Source organism: Phocoena phocoena, chromosome 5 (genome assembly GCF_963924675.1).
Source record: "Phocoena phocoena chromosome 5, mPhoPho1.1, whole genome shotgun sequence".
Lineage (NCBI taxonomy): Eukaryota > Metazoa > Chordata > Mammalia > Artiodactyla > Phocoenidae > Phocoena > Phocoena phocoena.
Window position 1 is genome coordinate 20585979 of NC_089223.1, and position 19911 is coordinate 20605889.

Sequence of the window (19911 nt, forward strand, 5' to 3'; positions counted from 1 at the left end):
TGCCCCTCGCTTCCGAGGCTCCGGGGTGCCGCCGTGGCCGCCGCCGCCGCTGCAACTTTCTCCTGTAATACCCCCTCTTTGTTATCGAGCAGCTGATCCGCTGACATCACCCAGCGCCGGTGCGCTCCCTCCCTCGCTGATTGACAGTTCCCCGTCCCTTCCCAGAAGTGAGGCTCCTTAAAACGAAAGACGCTCGGGGTCCGCGCTGACGTTACGCCCCAGCCCACCAGCCCCCGGGCCCATCGGGGTTTATCTTCTGCTTCTGCGAGGCTTGGTGCGCTCCGAGCGCCAAGCCTGGTCCTGGGCGCCGCGGGCTCCTCGCGGGCACTTGGGACCTCCGGGTATCCGCCCTCTGGGGCTCAGAACTCCGACCTCCAACTGTGCCGGGGACCACTTGGAAGTCCGCGTGCAGTGCCCGCCAGTCCCCCCTCGGGACAGCCTCCAAAGAGCAAGGCAAGCTAAGGCAGCGTTCCTAAAGCTCCAGCGCCTCAACTTCCTCTCGCCCTCGCCCCCACTTCACCCCGTTTGCCACCCGGAGCTGCACGAGTGCGGCACGCACTGGAGAGCAGGTGTCTCCGCGTTGCCGCATCACATCCGCGAGCAGGTTTCCCAAACTCAAGGGGGTGACATCCAGCCCAGATGCGGGTCTGCGGCTCCCACCCGTGCGCGCTGCGTCCCCACCCTCCTCGGGACCGTCAGGCGTCTCGGGTGATTCAGAAATTCAGATCCAAATGGCAGCGGGCTCCTTATCAGGCAGGAAACAAGCGGCGCGGAAGGCCTGGCAGTTCCCTCCTCGCGCTTGTGGTGAAAGAAAAGGAGCCACTGAGCGGAGCTACTGAGGAGGGACCCTCCGTCTGGCACGCCTCCCCCCCGTACGTGTGATGTCCCCAGCCGTCTCCCTGTTTCTCCAAGTGCCAACCTTTCACAGATTCGGGCTCTTTAAGCGGAGAACATCACGGGGCACCCGCTTCGCAGCCCCGCCACTTAGCGTCATTATGGCGTTGCCTCTTACAGGTGGCGGCAAAGGGCGGCTGTAAATAGCTGGTTAAATGGATGCAAATGTACACAATGTGCCGTGGAATTACCGGGTGCCGCTTTGGGTGTCTGCCAAGAACAGCTACTGCACGGAGGGGGCGGGGGGAGGATAGGAGGGAGCCGAGAAAGTTGTTCCATTTTGTTTTCCTAACCGCGAATGAGACTTTGTGGATTTCAAAGTACTTCCAGTACCCGGGAGACCACGCCTTGCTTTTGGCTTTGTGCTTAAATGCCAGGTATTTTTATCGAGTATTGTGAGTTTCTTATTAAATTCAGTTTTTCCTCTGCGAAAAAAGAGAACAATGCTAGGGACATTTGTCCCATACACTGCCAGAAATGTCAACCCCTTTTGACTGTTTCAGAAAGAGAGGGAAGGGCCCTGGACCAGGCGTTAGGAAACTTGGGTCCTCGAGCTGCTCACCTGCCTAAGGGCCCTGGGAAGACACGCCTCCCAGCCTGAATTCCTCCCCTTGGAGATCACAGGCTTCGGCTACACTGGTATCAGGCCCTCCAGCTTAGACTAGAGGCTCTGAGGTCCGCCCAGCTTAGGCTAAACTGATCAGAGGTCCTTCCGGCTTAGTCGATACCTTTCCGAAGTCTTCTGGCTTAAATTGAACCTCCTTAAAGTCCTCCAGAGCAGATACCTGGGTTCCAAATCTGCAAAGAGAAGAGGTTCCTGCAGTGGAAGATGAAAGCCCCACTTTGGATTACATCATTTTCAAACATGACCCACAGAAACAGGATTTTATTTCTGATTAAGAAGAAAAACAAACAAAAACCAGCCATCATGTACTGAGCTTGGTCACTCACTGGTTTTGAGTTATATGATATTTTTTGTCATTTTCCCCTTTTAAACATATCATCTCCTCTCTTACATGTTACACTGATGCACAAAAACCCGCCAGATAATCATCTTCTCCAGTTTCCAGGGCAAAAAAAAGATGCCAAGGGACTTCCCTGGTGACGCAGTGGTTAAGAGTCCGCCTGCCAATGCAGGGGACACAGGTTCGAGCCCTGGTCCGGGAAGATCCTACATGCCGCAGAGCAACTGAGCCCGTGCATCACAACTGTGCTCTAGAGCCTGTGAACCACAACTACTGAACCCACATGCCACAACTACTGAAGCCCCTGCGCCTGGATCCCGTTCTCCGCAACAGAGAAGCCACCGCAATGAGAAGCCCGCGCACCGCAACGAAGAGTAGCTCCCGCTCGCCGCAACTAGAGAAAGCCCGCGCGCAGTAACGAAGACCCAACGCAGCCAAAAATAAATAAATAAATAAAACAAAATTTTTAAAAAAAGGTTTGCACATGAGGCAGGCAACACCTGGGACACAGTCCCAGCCCCCTCCCCCCACCACTCGTGCCTGCTGGCTCTGGGCCCAAAGTTTAGGCAAAATGTTTTGATGACTCCCTTAAGAGCCATTTGCATTTTGACACATCATTTTGTGTGTTTTCAATCCCCTTCTCTAGACTGACTGACTGATTCTTCCTTATAGCCCCAGAACCCAGCACAGTGCCTGGTACAGAAGGAAGGTGAAGCTTTGTCAGTGATGATTGTGCAGAGAGGAATATTCTGTTTTATATAAACAGTGCTGAGTCTTTCTCACACACTGCATCCTCTTCCTGTGTTTGGCAAAATGCTTTGTTTCAGTTCGAGTCTGAAGAGCGTTTTTGAGTTCTATTTTCCCACATCTACTGGCCCCAAATCTGCTTCCATTGCATTCTTTCCCACAGTTTTCTTCATTGAGAGCTCATTTCATAAACCCTCTTTCCACTTGGCTTCCCGCCAGTCTCCTCTGTCATACTGTGTCCCCACCAGTGTGGTCATGGGCTAGAAAATCAATCATTGAGCTCTTAATCACAGTGTGGGGCGGCGGCAGCAGAGCTCAGCTCCTAACTCAGCAGATCCCAATGCACCAGAACAAGCCCTACCAGGGACGAAAGGGGTGGCTCAGGACACCCAACAGCCAGGCTCTGGGGTGGGACTTGCTTCCACGCTCACACCAAGGAGTGGCTCTTCTAAGCTGCCCTGCCTTTCTTCCTCTGCATCCAAGGATAAATCCCTCTCTTCCCACTCAGCTTGGGAAACAGAAGTCCCTCTTCCACTGCAGGAAGCAGTCAAAATACTGAGTTATTTTATTCATTTTACCACCCATGTCTTTCCACAGAGAAGGCTGGTGCTTACTTACAAGACTGATATAACTTTTGCAATAAATATATTTTCATAGGCATCATGTATTTTATGCATCTTTTTACACTGAGGGGGAAAAATTCTGTCAATTCACCACTGTGTGTGCTGGCAAATAGCGAAAAGCCTAGTGGATGTGGGACTTGTGTGGAATTCATTAGTCTGGCTGTCACTGAGCCCTCATCCTGTCCTGCTGGTAGGGGCTGGAGGGGCCCAGGTGGTCTTCAGGGTCTTCATGCTCCTACGAGGCAGAGCCTCGTCAGGTGTCCTGGTGGATCTATGACTGGCGTGCCCGCTCTGCTTTGATCTATTGCTTACACTGATGGCAGGGAGATGAGGGCAGAATGAGTGAAGGAACTCTTAAATAATCATCAGTACTCTTATTGGCACTGCTCACCCCTTAACAAGACTTTTTCCCACCAAATCTGCCAATGTGATTGAGTTTTCACCCTGTTTGTTTTGGTTCCTCCAAGGGCTAGCCATGCAACTGGTCAATTAAGCCCTCTGGACCTTAGTTTTCCCATTTGTGAATGAGGAGGTTGGGCTACCAAAATGCTAAGCTCAAACCTTCTCTGTCCACCTTTCCTGGGGAAAAGCTAAATAGAGCATGAAGAGCTCCGGGGACATGCACAGAAAAAGAAAGGGGAAGAAGCAGGGGCAACCCTGGCAAATGGAATATTCAAGCCCCCGTGTCATCTCAGCGTAAGGGCACTGAGATCTGGGGGTGAGGGAGGAACTTTATCTTGCTCTAGGAAGAGAAACATGGACCTTTCAGAAGAACCAAGGTTCTTGGCTTCTGAATCACTGAGTTACTAATCAAGTGGCTAACTGTGTTAGTGACAACTGCAGAAGCTGGAGGGAGGGGCGGGAAGAGCAGCACTGAGGAGAAGGGTGTGGAGGAAGAGATGTGGATGAAAGGGAAGCATTTACAGCATGTGGAGCAAAGAGCAACTGGCAACATCAAGGGCACCAAATAAAGGTCCGGGAGCAAAGGAAGAGATGGAGAAAATTCATTCTGCTGGAAATAGACACGACTGCAGTCATGAAGAGGACTCACAAATTCAGGGTGACCTGATTTGATTACAGCAACAGGAAGTGCAGGGGAGAGAGGGCAGGATGACCTGACCTGAGGAAGTGAGTTAAATAAGAGAGAAGACATCCTAGTTGCCATGGCATTTAAATATCTTGCACCACATTAAGCTTATTTTTCTCTCTTTGGCTTGATTCTTGTTCTTGCAACATGTTAATGTCATCGCAGTATATCCTGTAAACTAAATTTAGCCCTTTGGGGGCATGGAGGAAAGGAAGACACAGCCCAGGTCTCCCTATTTGGGTCCACTCTGGACAAATATTCTTCCTCCGCAGTGTGCCTGCTTCTTTTGGTCTTTCCATTATGGGATATGAAAGCCCTTGTCAGGCTTGGGTCTGGTGAAGCTGCAGAATGACACGATTTGAAAAAAAAAAAAAAAGAAGAAGAAAGAAAAATTGGAAACGATTTCAAAGAGGTGATTGCTTTAGAAAGTACTTCAGAAAAATCAATAGGATGCAGGAAGTTGAAAACTACAATTACCATCAAAACCAAATGTGTTTTCTTAAGTATCAGTTTATTTTATTGCTTTTTAAAAAAATTATTTTCCTGGGCTATAATTAAAGTTATTGGGTCCTGTAATCAGTCATGTGCAAATGCTAACATTGCAGGGGTGGGTACATTGTGTATCTTTTAACATTACTGTCCACAGAGTGAATGGAAGGGCACTTCCAGCTGTCTTATTTATCACAAATGTCACAACATTCATCACGGCCGAGATCCTGACCTTCCTCAAATAAACTCGCATTAACCAGACCCCAGAGACTGATGGACGTACCCAAATTATGACCGGCAGACCAGAATACTCACGTTGCCATGCAAGATCAGTCTCTATAGATAAATGTACTTGAGAAGACAAGTTCCATCCAGATGTTTGCTTAGCCTGGAGTTAGAATAAATGAAATTTGTTGTATGGTCCACAGAGAAATGCCCCTGACACAATGCCCTGAAAGAATGAAGCACCCACCCCACACCCATCCATCCTTGCTTAGATGGCCCTGCCACCTTCTGAGAGTTTGGGCTTCCTTTCCGTATGCACTAGTCTCTTCAAACCAGTTTCTCCACACAGCATCCTATACACCTAACTAGGCAGACTTACACTTTTAAAGTCATAATCACATTCCATATCTACCTTCCTGATATTGCAGTCAAGTCACTTTGATGGGAATTTGGGGGTATTTCCAAATTCTTCGGTCACAAATTCTGTCACTGTCTTGGTCTACTCCCGCTGAATCCTAGTCCAATCCATCATACGCGCAGATTTTAGTCTAACTTTCTGAGGGTGACCTGGTTTCCAAATTCTTGGAGAAGCAGCTCATTTTGCTTCATGGGCTACCAACAGTGACCTAACCTTCCTTTGGCCACCATGCACTTTGAATAAGGAGATCAGGCTTATTAAGGTCCATAGGTCCTGTGATGCGATAGAGTTGTCCATCTTTTCCTGGGCACCCAACTCAAAGATATCTTTCCTCTTCTCTGCGTGAGAAGAGAGGCTGGCCTTTTGCTATGATGACTTAAGTTGTGAAATTTCACCTTGAGGATGCAGGTACTATCTACTCCAACATAGATGGAGAGCAAACAGGACTCTGATTTTGAACTCAATCCAGAGATGAAAATATTCACATGGCCTTGTTAACTCAAGTTACCAACAAGGACAGATTGACAGAGCGTTTCTGGAACCCCTGACATTGAAATGACATCCTTGACACATAGCTAGCCCCCACCCAGAGGGGCTTGTTGCTAAGCCACCCCTTTCCCAGATGGACTTTGTTGGGGACCTGCAGCCTTTTTAAATGTAGAGTGTCCTTTCAGGTCATTTAAAGTCCTATCGATCCTCCTTGCTGAGTCCATAGATCAGTTCCCAGGAAAAAGTGCTGTGGCCAACTTTGGAATATCTTTCAGCCCAATTTAAAGAACCCAGCTCAGATGCTCCGTGCTCAAGATAGAGGAACACAAAGAAGAAGCCCGGTGGCAGGACAGTGCAGGGCCTTGGAGAACAATGCTAGTTGAGCAGCCGTGTTATGTGGGCAGGTCTTCTACAAGCCCTGAGCATCGTTTCCCAACCGGGCATCTGGGCAGTTCCTCAAGCATGGGCTGAGCATGGGTTTTCTATGGGTGTGGGCAGCCTAGTTATTGCTCAGCTGGGAAGACGGGGCACGTTCTCCATGCTGACTATCCTCCCCCTCTCTGGACTGGCCTCCCCTGGGATTCCCTACCCATTCAGGTGTGACAAAAGATTGTGATTTGAAGCAGGCTAGGTTCATTCTAAGTTGTATATAAGAAAGAGGGGCAAGTCAATTTTCTCTTACTTCCCATCAATCCTGTATAAGATTTGGGTATTTTGCAATTAACTTTCCTATTTCAAAATGCTTACCGAAAAATTTGGGGTTATGCAGTGGATGTATCTCATTTATAGATTCATTTTTTCCCAAGGGCCTATTTCTCTTGTTACCATACTCTTCTAGTATTTGGAGAGCTCTATCTTGAGTGGAAAGCAACTTGGTGTCTATTATCTCATTAGTATCTCCAAGTAATCCTCAAGACCAGGATGATTTAAAGACTTGCCCAGGATCCCACATCAAAAACATGGCTGAATGGAGCTCAAATCAAGGCCCATTGGGCCTTCACATACCACACATCTCATGCAGAGTGATGAGATCCTTTAGATGGTGGGCATAGGAGGGCAGGAGACAAGTGAGAAGAAAATGTGCTCAGAGACAGTCTACTGTATCCCAGGACTTTGATCTATGTGATTTCACTTAATCCTGAAAATGACCTTATAGAGTATTATCTCCACTTACAGATGAGGAAACCTGAGACAATAAATTTAAATAACCCATCTGTGGTCGTATCAGTAGTGGTATTGGGATTGGAGCCATAGCTGTCCAGACCATGAAAAGCCACATACAGAGGAAAGGGGAATGACAGGACAGTGGTGGAGAAACAATTCTAGAAGCTGGCTGGGTAAAGGAAAAGTACTTGAGGAAACCCTACATCAATTTCCATGGTGTCAGGCAAAATGGAATTATGGGGGATGAAACCACAAGAGCATATATATACATGGCTGGCCTCAGACTGCAGAGGAAACTTTGACTTTATCTCTGAAGGTATGCTCACCCCCTCCCCCTCCCAGTTTTATTGAGATATAATTGACATACATCACTCTATAAGTTTAAGGTGTACAGGATAGTGGTTTGACTTAGATATACTGTGAAATGATTACCACAATATGGTTAGTTGGCATCCATCATCTCATATAGATAAAATAAAAAGAAAAAGCAAAAACAATTTTTTGTTCTTGTGATGAGAACCCTTAGGATTTACTCTCTTATCTATATTCCTATAGATCATACAGCAGTGTTAACTGTAGTCACCACGGTGTACATGACATCCTTAGTACTTATTTACATGGTAATTGGAAGTTTGTACCTTTTTTTTTTTTGCGGTACGCGGGCCTCACACTGCTGCGGCCTCTCCCGCTGCGGAGCACAGGCTCCAGACGCGCAGGCTCAGCGGCCATGGCTCACGGGCCCAGCTGCTCCGCGGCATGTGGGATCCCCCCGGACCGGGGCACGAACCCGTGTCCCCTGCATCGGCAGGCGGACCCTCAACCACTTCGCCACCAGGGAAGCCCAGAAGTTTGTACCTTTTGACCACCTTTGAAGGTATGCTTTTATGGGGGCGTCCCGGGTGACCTTCTCATGTTTGAGATGACATACTACTTGGCGCACATTGTTTGGTTTGTTTTTCTGGTGATGGTGGCTGAGGTAGAGGGCAGAAGTTATGTTTGCTGCTGCACTAGGCACTCAGGGTGCCTAGTACAGTCTGGACACGTAGGTGTCTAGGAGATGTGTGGGAGCTTGTTGCCAGGAGGTGTTCTCTGCCATTGAAGGACCAATCCAAACAAGCCCATCAGGAACAGGTTGCTGAGAATAGCCATCTTGGGAGCAATTTATGTCTGACAGATGATTTTTGAGCTATGGACATGGACTAGGACAGAAAAATGTTTTTTGAAGAACTTCATTAAATTAAAAACAATCCAGTCTTTTTTTTGGGGGGGGGCGGGTGGAGGGCAGTGCCGCATGGCTTGCGGGATCTTAATTCCCTGACCAGGGATGGAACCTGGGGCCCTGGAAGTGAAAGCACCGAGTCCTAACCACTGGACTGCCAGGGAATGCCCCAAAACAATCCAGTCATTTTTAAAAATTTTATTTTATTTATTTTTGGCTGCATTGGGTCTTCATTGCTGTGTGCAGGCTTTCTCTAGTTATGGCAAGCAGAGATTGCTCAGCAGTTGTGGCTCACGGGCTCTAGAGTACAGGCTCAGTAGTTGTGGCACATGGGCTTAGTTGCTCGGTGGCATGTGGGATCTTCGCGGACCAGGGCTCGAACCCACGTCCCCTGCATTGGCAGGCAGATTCTTAACCACTGCGCCACCAGGGAAGTCCCAACAATCCACTCTTTTTTTTTTTTAATTAATTAATTAATTTATTTATGGCTGTGTGTGTCTTCATTTCTGTGCAAGGGCTTTCTTTAGTTGTGGCAAGCGGGGGCCACTCTTCATTGCATGCGCAGGCTCAGTAATTGTGGCTCACGGGCCCAGTTGCTCCACGGCATGTGGGATCTTCCCAGACCAGGGCTCGGACCCTTGTCCCCTGCATCGGCAGGCAGATTCTCAACCACTGTGCCACCAGGGAAACCCCCCAACAACCCACTCTTAATGTATAATTTTAAATCACCATTTACTTTATTACTTTTAGAAGAAAAACACTACTTGTAGAGATATTAGAAAAGTAGAATATCGAAAAGAAGAAAGTAAAACTTGAAATCCTAGCAACCAATAGTAACCTCTATCAACAATGTGGTATGGGGCTTCCCTCATAGCTGGGTTTTGGTGTTAGTGTACAAGTCCCTCCTCAGGGAGGCCTTCCTGGCCACCCAATGAAAAGGAGCTACCTGGGCACACCTCTCCGGTTTAATTCTTCCTCTGTTTCATTTTCATCATAGCATTTGCGACATGTTGTTGTTTATTTGTATTATTCTGTAACCTAGTGTCAGTCACCCCACAGACCTTGTTTGTTCAGTCAGAATTTCCGCTGGAATACCTAGAACAGTGACCAGCTGGTTGTAACACTCAGTATATAGTTGCTGGATGATTTAATTAATTATGTAAATTATCTTTGTCAAGTGAATGAACAGTTCAATCACTTCCCACCACCTTCTCCTCCGAGGGCTGGTGTTTTCCCAAAGAGGAAGAAGGAGTCATATCGCTTTATTTCTAACCCTCTCTGCCAGTTAGAAAACAGATGATACAAACATCAAAACCGTTTATTTCTTAGGATCTCCCACATGTGGCCAGACTCATAGTTTTCCAACCCAGATTGAGACATTAAAAAAAAAAAAAACAGGGCTGACTAGGTTTCAAAAGAGAACCCTTGGAGGCTTTCACTCAGATACATGAGGCTGGACAGGCAGTCCCCACTCTACAAAGAGGTGGTGTTCACCACGTTTCTCTGTGTATGTTGTTTGTTTCCAACACAGAATGCATTTTTTACTGGAAACAATGTTCCCAGACTAGCCCACAAAAGCCTATTTAAACTCCCATGCTCAGTAGGGAAAAAAAAAAAAAAAAAAACCTTGGGAATCTAGGAAACAAAACTGGGAAAATGAATAAGAAATACAATTGAAATGTTTATCTTGAATACTAGTGCTTGAGGAAAAGCAGCTCCCAACAAAGGAGGATGGGGCAGTAGGGTGAAGGGTGTGGACGATTCAGAGGGATGCCCAGCTGTCATGGCCATGCCTCACTCCTGCATCTATCTGATGGACCGAGGCCGTTGACAAAAGCCACATCTCCTAGGCGCGGGCATGTCTGAGCCTGTCTGAGGGAGCATTCCTGCAGATCTGTGTGCCAACAGAGGGCAGGCAGGGCTGACACCAACTCTTCACACGCTTAATTCTAGAGGCTAGAATTAACATGTGAGAATTTTTCCATAAGATCAAGCTCCAAGTATGTCATACTGGTGACCCATGAGCTTTCTCAGGAAATTTCTGCTTGAGTTACCTACGTATAAACATGACAACACAGCTTAAAAAAGAATAGGTTCCGTTTTGGTTTCATCATTGAAAATCATCATTTCATCACTGAAAATACCACAAGGTAATTTCAGTCATGTTTTCCCTGTATCTGATCTTTGTGCTGCCACTTTGAGGTCAAAGCTTTTATTGCTTAAAAGTTAAGCTTCAGAAAGCAGGGGAGCTCCTTTGATGGGAGCTTCTAAAATTTCTTGTATTATGTTGCATAAGAAAGTGTTCCGTTTGGGAAAGACCCATTATCCTGAAACAACTCCAATCAACCCTAATTCTGGAAGTTTGTACAGAGCATCTCTAAGATAAAAACTTCACTCTCTGAAGTGGCTCAGTTTCGTCAACTGTAAAATAAAAACAGTCACACTTCTTATATCACTGTTTTTGTCACCTCTGTTATAAATACGTAGACTCAATCATTGATTAGCTTATATTAATAGAAGCAGGGTCTTATCCCGCTTATTTGATTTAAATCTCAGATGACTTAACTTAAAACCGTTTTACATTTTACTTAATGTGCTTTGGTATTTACCTAATTGTAGGTATCTGGCCTGCAACTTTACTTTAAACAAAATAATGACACTAGGCCATAAATATTGGCATCAGTAGTTGAGGAATTGCTTAGGTTTAGTTCTTCCACGGAGGCTACTCTAGGGTCAGCAGCAGTAAGGCTTTGGGGTCAGATAGCCCGAGATCAAGTTCACGTCCCATTCCTTTTTAGAGCTGTGTAATCTTCAGCAAATTTCTTAACCTTACTTGGTCACACCCACCTTCTTTAAAAAAATGGAGAGGACAATAAAATAAGAGTAGGGATGATAAATAAACCCATTTCATGGTTATCGAGAGGATTAAATGAGACCATGCACGTAAAACCAGGCAATAGATGGTGGCCATTATTGTTGTTGTTATTATCATTATTTTAAAGTCTAGGTTGGTAACTGTATTCGTTTCCTAGGGTTTCTGTAACAAAGTACCATAAACTGAGTGGCTTAAAATGACAGAAATGTATTGTCTCACAATTCTAGAGGCTAAGTCCAAAATCAGGGTGCCAGCAGGGCCCACGCTCCCTCTGAAACCAGTAGGGGAAGCCTTTGTCTTTTCCCAGCTTCTCGTGTTTGCCGGCAATCCTTGGCTTATAGTTGTATCACTCCAGGCACATGGCATTTTCTCCATGCGTGTCTTTACATGGTCTTCCTGGAGTGCATGTCTATCTCTGTGTATTATTTTCCTCCTTTTATAAGGACCCAGCCACACTGGATTACAGCCCACACTCATGACCTCATTTTAACTTGACTTCTGCAAATATCCTCTTTCCAAATGATGTCATATTCTAAGGTCCTGGAATTCAGACTCCAGCATATCTTTTTTTTTTTTTTTGCGGGGTTGGGGGTTGGAGACACAATTCCACTCATAACAGTAATAGAAGTTTAAAAAAAAAGCCTCCAGGGACTTCTGTGGTGGCCCAGCGGTTAAGTCTCCGTGCTCCCAATGCAGGGGGCCTGGGTTCGATTCCTGGTCAAGGAACAGGCTCCCGCATGCCACAAATAAGACTCTGTGTAGCCAAATATATTTAAAAAAAAAAAATTCTTTAAAGTAAGAACTAGCATCTCACGTTTTGCTGTCTAAAATCTCTTCCCCACCAGATGTTATTATCACTGAAATTTTGCTCATCAAGGATATTTAGATACAAAACATAAACTCTTAAGTTGGCTGTGTTTGTCAATAAACTAGAAAGCAAGGAATTTGCTTTGTTTGAAGGAGTCACCCTTTCCAGCAGGACTCTGTCAAGTACTTGTTACCAGTGCCCTATCCACTCCCTTCCATCCAGACAGATCAAAGCCAAACCCCATTCTCTTCTGGGTGGCAGCCAAGCCCCTCCCTGGGTCTTGATTTCAAATGGTCATTCAAATCCATCCTCATGGTCTCTGTTCTGCAACAGAAACCAGTGTCCCTGCTTTATGTGACATTTGGGATGTACTTGGCAATACCAGCTATGTGGTGATGCTATCAAGTTGCCCTTAGTGGGGTAAGGGAAACTATCATAAGTTCTTAGAGTTGGAAGGTATCTTAGATATCATCTCATTCAGTGGTTCCCAAATCTGGCCGTGGGTAGGGATCACTCAGGGAAATTTTAAAATATAGCAATTCCTAGGCTTCATCTGAGAGATATTCACTCAGAGTGGCAGGGGAGAGCTGGACCTTAAAAACGCTCTCCAGAAAAACAAAAACAAACAAACAAACAGCTCTCCAGATGAGGCCCAGAGAGGCTGACTGACGCTTCATGCTTGCTCAGTATTTAGTAGTTGACTGACTCCTAGTTAAGGGCTGGCTCCATGCTCCAACTTTCTTCTCCGATGGTGCCAGGGCTTTAACCCTGGTGAGGTTTGCAAGGTAAGCACAAAGACTCTCACTGCTGCTTGTTCCAGAGAGCCTTTCCAGGGCACAGCAGGTATTGGAGGCGTTTGTGATTTATTTATTCGTCGTGTAGCTTTGCTGTGGGCTGTGCAGGTTGATACGTCGCCTTCTAAGGATTCTGTCTTTTATGTTCTTTGTTCTGACATAATTTTTTACATCACTGAGCCATGCGTCCACGTTTTAAAATATGAATGTAGTTCTTTTTTTTTTTTTTTTAAAGGAGAACTAAAAGGATAGTTATGAAGAGCTGTCAACACCTTTCCATCGGAAACCACCCATGAGAGGTAGAGAGGTCGAAGAGAGCGGGGGAAGGGCAGAAAGAAAAACGGCAGGAAATCAGGTTCCCACAGAGGTGAGAGTTTGGGATATAGAAGAGGGAGAGGAGTACGATGCAGCTCCACATGTCAGGACACTGTCTGGCTCTCGGTGCAGCTTGGAATGAGTCAGCCGTCTCAGAGTTAAACCGAATGTAGAGGAAAGTTAGGAACACAGGTGTTGGAGTCAAGCAGACCTGGGTTCACATTCAAGCTCTCTCACCAATTAGCCACATACTAATGTCTCTGAGCCTCAGTTTTCTCATCTGTAACATGGGGGTAGTAGCACCTCACAGGATGGGGGTGAGACTTGGGGTGTCTGATACCTGGTAGACAGTATACAAATGGCGGTGCTATGATCATGGAAGAGTTATGTTTGGGGGACTTGTGGGGACATTTTTCTGTCTTGCTTGAGGCCTTCTGCATATATCGTTCCAAGAGAGAGCATACCACTTTAGCAAATCATGTGGTATGAATTGAACATGGCCCGACTTTGTTATCAGAGGGAGGAGGCCCTGTCTCTGGCCATCTGTTCCCCTTTCTGGTCTCTTGTTGCTGTATCTGAAGTAGCAACATTTTACTTTGCAAAAATGTGTCAATGCAGGAGAAGCAAGTTATGTTGGGAGGGGAGATCGAGGGGGAGGCCTCGAGTAGAAAAGTGTAGCTGGCTTTGGAGAAGACCTGAGGTGAGGCCAGAGAGGGTAAGCCCCAGACATTAGGGTGTTGGGCAGACATGAGGTTGAGGACACAACATCTACAAAGAAAGTGAGACAAAATGTAGGAGCAGAGAAAGCGGGGACGACAAAGACAGGACAGGCTTCTGAACCTTAGAGCTCCATCTAGGCCTACCTTACTGGGTGAACTTCATTTTTTTTTTTTTTTTTTTTTTTTTTTGCGGTACGCGGGCCTCTCACTGTTGTGGCCTCTCCCGTTGCGGAGCACAGGCTCTGGACGCGCAGGCTCAGCGGTCATGGCTCACGGGCCCAGCCGCTCAGCGGCATGTGGGATCTTCCCGGACCGGGACACGAACCCGTGACCCCTGCATCGGCAGGCGGACTCTCAGCCACTGCGCCACCAGGGAAGCCCTGGACTTCATTTTAAGCTTTGAATTCCTTTCTGGATGATGGCTCGTCCACCTGAGCAGGATGCTTCTCCACAAGTCCCAAGTTTTTCATCTCTAAGATGGACAAAACCCAAGGCCTTCCTCATACATTGGTTAGAACAAGTGAGGAGAGATCAGAACAGCTATCAAATTCTTGATTGTATTCCTTGAGGGATACATTAAGGGACCCTCCTACACTGTTGGTGGAAATGTAAATTGGTGCAGCCACTATGGAAAACAGTGTGGAAGTTCCTTAGAAAACTAAAAATAGGGCTTCCCTGGTGTCACAGTGGTTCAGAATCCACCTGCCAATGCAGGGGACACGGGTTCGATCCCTGGTCCGGGAAGATCCCACATGCCGTGGAGCAGCTAAGCCCATGTGCCACAACTACTGAGCCTGTGTTCTAGAGCCCGCGAGCCACAGCTGCTGAAGCCCATGTGTCACAACGACTGAAGCCCGTGCACCTAGAGCCCATGCTCCACAGCGAGAGAAACTATTGCAATGAGAAGCCCGCGCACTGCAATGAAGAGTAGCCCCTGCTCGCTGCAACTAGAGAAAACCTGAACACAGCAATGAAGACCCAACGTAGCCAAAAATAAATAAAATAAGCAAATTTATTTTAAAAAAACAACTAAAAATAGAATTGCCATATGATCCAGCAATCCCACTCTTGGGCATATATCCAGAGAAAACTCTAATGTGGGAAGAAACATGCACCCCAATGTTCATAGTAGTACTATTTACAATAGCCAAGACACAGAAGCAACCTAAGTGTCCATCGACAGATGAATGGATAAAGAAGATATGGTGTATATATAATGGAATACTACTCAGCCATAAAAAAGAATGAAAAAATGCCATTCGCAGCAACATGGATGGACCTAGAGATTATCATACTAAGTGAAGTTAAGTCGGACAGAGACAAACACCATATCATATCACTTATATGTGGAATCTAAAATATGACACAAATTAACGTATTTATAAAACAGAAACATAGAGAACAAACTTATGGTTACCAAAGGGGAAAGGGGGTGGAGGAAGGATACATTAAGAGTTTGGGGTTAGCAGATACAAACTACTATATATAAAATAGATAAACAACAAGGACCTACTGTATAGCACAGGGAATTATATTCAGTATCTTATAATAAACCATAATGGAAAAGAATATGAAAAAGAATATATATATATAATATATCTGAATCACTTTGCTGTACCTCCAAAATTAACACAACACTGTACATCAACTATACTTCAATTTTAAAAAAAGAGGTCCTTGAGGGCACATTCCCTCTCCCCTAGGGCTTTGGAAGGGGCAGTCTCTAGCCCTTGGAAGGACTCAGGCAGGTCTGTAGGAGCCAAAATGCATCAACCCTATTTCTAAACTTTCACTCTCTTTGACTGTGGCTGAATTAGTTGGGTTGTATTAACACGGGGTAAATGCTGAATTCTGCGTGAGTGCGCTCTTCATGCCTCAAAGACAATGCCCAGATGTTATTTTTATCTCAGATCTATTCTTGGCTTCTGAAGGTTTCTAAGCCCTTTGATATAGTGATTATCACTCAATCACTTAATACCTTAACAGCAAAGTTTCTAGACAAAACAGCTATCCAGGTCATATCTTCTCTCTGAGCCTCAATTTAATACGTAAAAGAAGGTCGTCTGAACAACAACTAAGGCTCCTTATTGTGATAAAGTCCTACATCTCGAGAAGCAATGGCCCCAGGCAGTCCTCGGTGGGGATAATGCAGGGCACGTGGTTGACTGTAGCAAGCAGGCGAAAGTAGGATAAAATGTGTGTCGAGCGTTCTCTCAAAGGGGAAGAATTAAGCCATTCGCTCTTCTTTTACCTTTCGTTTAATAAACATGTATTGAGCAGTCAGAATGCATAAAGGGGGACTTCCCTGGTGGTGCAGTGGTTAAGAATCCGCCTGCCAATGCAGGGAACATGGGTTCAAGCCCTGGTCCAGGAAAATCCCACATGCCGCGGAGTAACTAACCCCAGGCGCCACAACTACTGAGCCTGCACTCTAGAGCCCGTGAGCCAGAACGACTGAAGCCCGTGCGCCGCAACAAGAGAAGCCACCTCAATGAGAAACCCGCGCACCGCAACAAAGAGTAGCCCCTGCTCGCCGCAACTAGAGGACGTCCGCGCGCAGCAACGAAGACCCAACACAGACAACAATAAATAAATAAATATTTATTTATTTTTTTAAAAAAAAGAACGCATAAAGAAAGAGTGCAGAAAAGACAGGTTCTGAGGAAGCTCCCGATGGAAGGAGGTGGGGCGGAGCACAGACCTCTTAGAAGGGCTTGTGCTGGGGGAGAGATTGTCCAGGCGGTGACTTGGGATGTAATCTTTACCCTCTGATTTAGAAAAACCCACCTAGTTTCTCTATAGGTACCTTTCATTTGTGAGGCAGTTAACCCTATTTTGGACTCTAAACATTTGATCAGGGTGGCCATGGGATAAGAGAGAATCATGAAAATCACCCTCCGCAAACATCATCTGATATCACTTATATGTGGAATCTAAAATAATGATACAGATGAACTTACAAAACAGAAATAGACTCACAGACATAGAAAACAAACTTATGGTTACCAAAGGGGAAAGGGTGGGGAGGGATAAGTTAGGAGTTTGGTATTAGCAGGTACAAACTACTATATGCATAAAATCGATAAACAACAAGGACCTACTGTATAGCACAGTGAACTATATTCAATATCTTGTAGTGGAAAAGAATCTGAAAAAGAATATATATATAAATTATAAATATATATATTATAAAAATATTATAAAGAATATTATATATATATAGATCTGAATCCCTTTGCTGTACACCTGAAACAAACACAACATTGTAAATCAACTATACTTCAATTAAGAAAAGGCACCTTCGCAACAGGTGCTCAGTCGTCTGTGGGTCAGCACAGCCTCAAACTGGCAGATCCAGGATGAGGAAGCAGGTTCCATGATGTGTTCTAAGTTCCTAAATTGGCCCACCAGGGAAAGGGCTGTCCTCACCGGAGAAGAGACTGGTGGTGAGAATGATGTTCCACACCCAACACTGGCCTCTGATCTGCCAGTAGAAGTGGCTGGACATGTAGCTAGAGATGCAGCAAGTCAGGGCATACAAGATGGCTGCTGAGTTAATGGCCCCAGGATGGTGCACACTGAACACGCCCAGCAGTGCCATGACGATAATGCCTGCAGGGTGATAGTGGAAAGCCTGTGTCAGGTTTCACCCAACCCTCTTCTGGCAATTTCAGAGGAATCAGCTAGCTCGCTTTCTCCCAGACCCAGGGCTTCCATCCAAACAATATCCCCCAGTTCTGTTGTCTAGAAAACCCACAATAGAATAACAATAGAATATACACATCCTTGCTAGAGCCATCCACCCCTTAGGTCTGCCCCTCACCTTGGACAGAAGAGAAGATCTGCAAATCTTTTTCTGAACAGACCACCTACTTAGTCCTACCCCTTGAGAGAAATCCCTGATTAATTTTTTATCACCTCACCAGTGCCAAGGGCCAGGAACTGGGCACCCACACCAAGCACAGCACAGAACAGACCACGATATGGAGGGACGTGGAAGACATCTGTATAGATAATTTCCTCGCCATTGTCACCTTGGTCAAAGTCATCACCAGAACCTCCAGAGGTTGGCTCTTCATCCAAGTTGTACCGAGCCAGGTCCTTTCGAAGCACACGCATGAGAATGACAGCCACAAAACCCACCAGTAAAAGCACAAGCACCATGGAATTGATGATGGACTACCAATGGATTTCCAGTGTTTGGGGAAAGAAACCGCCATCATCACCACGCACCTGTCACTCCAATGCTCACCTGACGTCTCAGACCAGCGCATGCTGTAGGTGTGGGTGAGGCCTAGGAACTTATGAGGTCGTAACCCATCTAAACTGGGGGGCTTGACGTCCCGCACTGAGACTCTGGCACATATAATCCAGTCTCTGTGGAATTCTAGGTGGAAGTCTAAATGGGTCCAGAGTCCTGACTTGTGGCTGTGAGGCAGGAAGCCACTCTCCTCCATGTAGCCCACAAAGTCACAGATTGGCAAGTTGTCCACCACAAATTCAAAATAGTATAGTTCCTTTATGGCCTGGCGCAGCCGTTCCACCTACAAAGAGCAAGCCAGGAGTCAGACAAGGCTTCCCCAGGCATTGGATTAGAGCAGGGTTTCACCCTCAGCACTAATGAAATTTGGGGCTGGATAATTCTTTGTTGTGACGCTGTCCTATGCCTTGTACGATGCGCCATCCCTGGCTTCTTACTAGATGTCAGTAGCGTCCCCCAGTGGTGACAATCAAAAATATCTCCAGACATATCTCCAAATGTCTCTGAGAGACGAAAGCCCCTGTTGAGGGACTGCCCCGGTGGTCCAGTGGCTAAGACCCCTTGCTCCCAATGCACGGGGCCCACGTTCGATCCCTGGTCAGGGAACTAGATCCTGCATGCCACAATTTAAGATACTGCGAGCCGCAACTAAGACCCGGTGCAGCCAAATAAATAAATAAATATTTTTAAAAAGAAAAAGCCCCCTGTTGAGAACCACTGGTTACACCCTAGTATGTTGAGATTCTCCGAAATGAGCAAGTATTACTTGACAGGATGAAGGCCTAGAAGAAGAGGGATAAGGTGTAGGAAGGTCTGGAGTAGACTAAGGAAAAGTGCCCTAAGATAGAAATTGCTGAAGAAAAAAACATGACAGGGAAAATTAGGTAGAGTGTACAGGAGCCAGTTAAAAAAGCTGAGAGGTAGGAATGGAAGAAAATGACTACATAGGAGTGACAGTTGGGACCTTATTACCAACAGAGAAGCTTCGAGTCAGGAGCCCTGGGTTCTGATATCAACTCTACAATCCACTATCCATGTAATCTTGAAGTTACTTCTGAACAAGTATGTTTCTTCATCAACCAAATGCAAATAATACTACCTGTTCTGCCTGCCACATGAGGTTGTAGTTAGAATCAAATCAGATCCTTTCCCATAAAGGTGCTTTGAAAACCAAAAAAAAAAAAAAAAAAGACACTCTACACCTCTCCCCACCCTCCCAATCAGAGGGACAAGCCAAGGGCTGAAGTGGCCCCGTTTGCCTGCTTGCGGGTGTCAGTGCTGGGTTAGAAGCTCAGATTATTCATGTGCATGAGCTAGGGAGTCTTTAAAATCCTAGCTTTTCCCCAATTTCTCCCTGAGTTTGGGAGGAAGTGGGTGAGACTGGCCTGAGGTACCTTAGGGCCATCTCTGCCTGTGGCTCTTTTCTCTTAAAAACTTCTTTTCTGGAGGTTGAAATGAATCTCCCCATCAATCTGTGATGGGGGGAGGAGGGATTATTATCTCTCATATTTCACAGACAGGAATAGTAAAGAATTAAAAGCTTAAGTAATGTTCCCAAGGTCATGTGGTGAATTAGTAACCGAGACAGGGAAAGGATTCGGGTTTCCGGTCCTTTCAGTTTTGTTGCCTCAGCATTAGATCTTGCTGTCTCTTTAAATCTCACATGTAGTTAGGAGTAGGGTCTGTAGCTGTGTATTAGTTCCATCTTAACTTTGCTCATTAAAAAAAAAAAAAGTGGGGCACCCCTTCCTTTCCTAAACTTCTACTGCAAATCTGCTTTGTGACTTTATTGGGCGAGACCTAAAAGACGGTCGTATTT

At 45.9% G+C, this 19911-nt stretch overlaps 1 pseudogene; it reads right to left on the minus strand.

Annotated features, from left to right (window-relative positions):
* Nucleotides 1-922: 922 nt before the first annotated feature.
* On the minus strand, nucleotides 923-19497 carry LOC136123119 (transmembrane 9 superfamily member 1-like; annotated as a pseudogene).
* Between the last annotated feature and the right edge of the window lie 414 nt (nucleotides 19498-19911).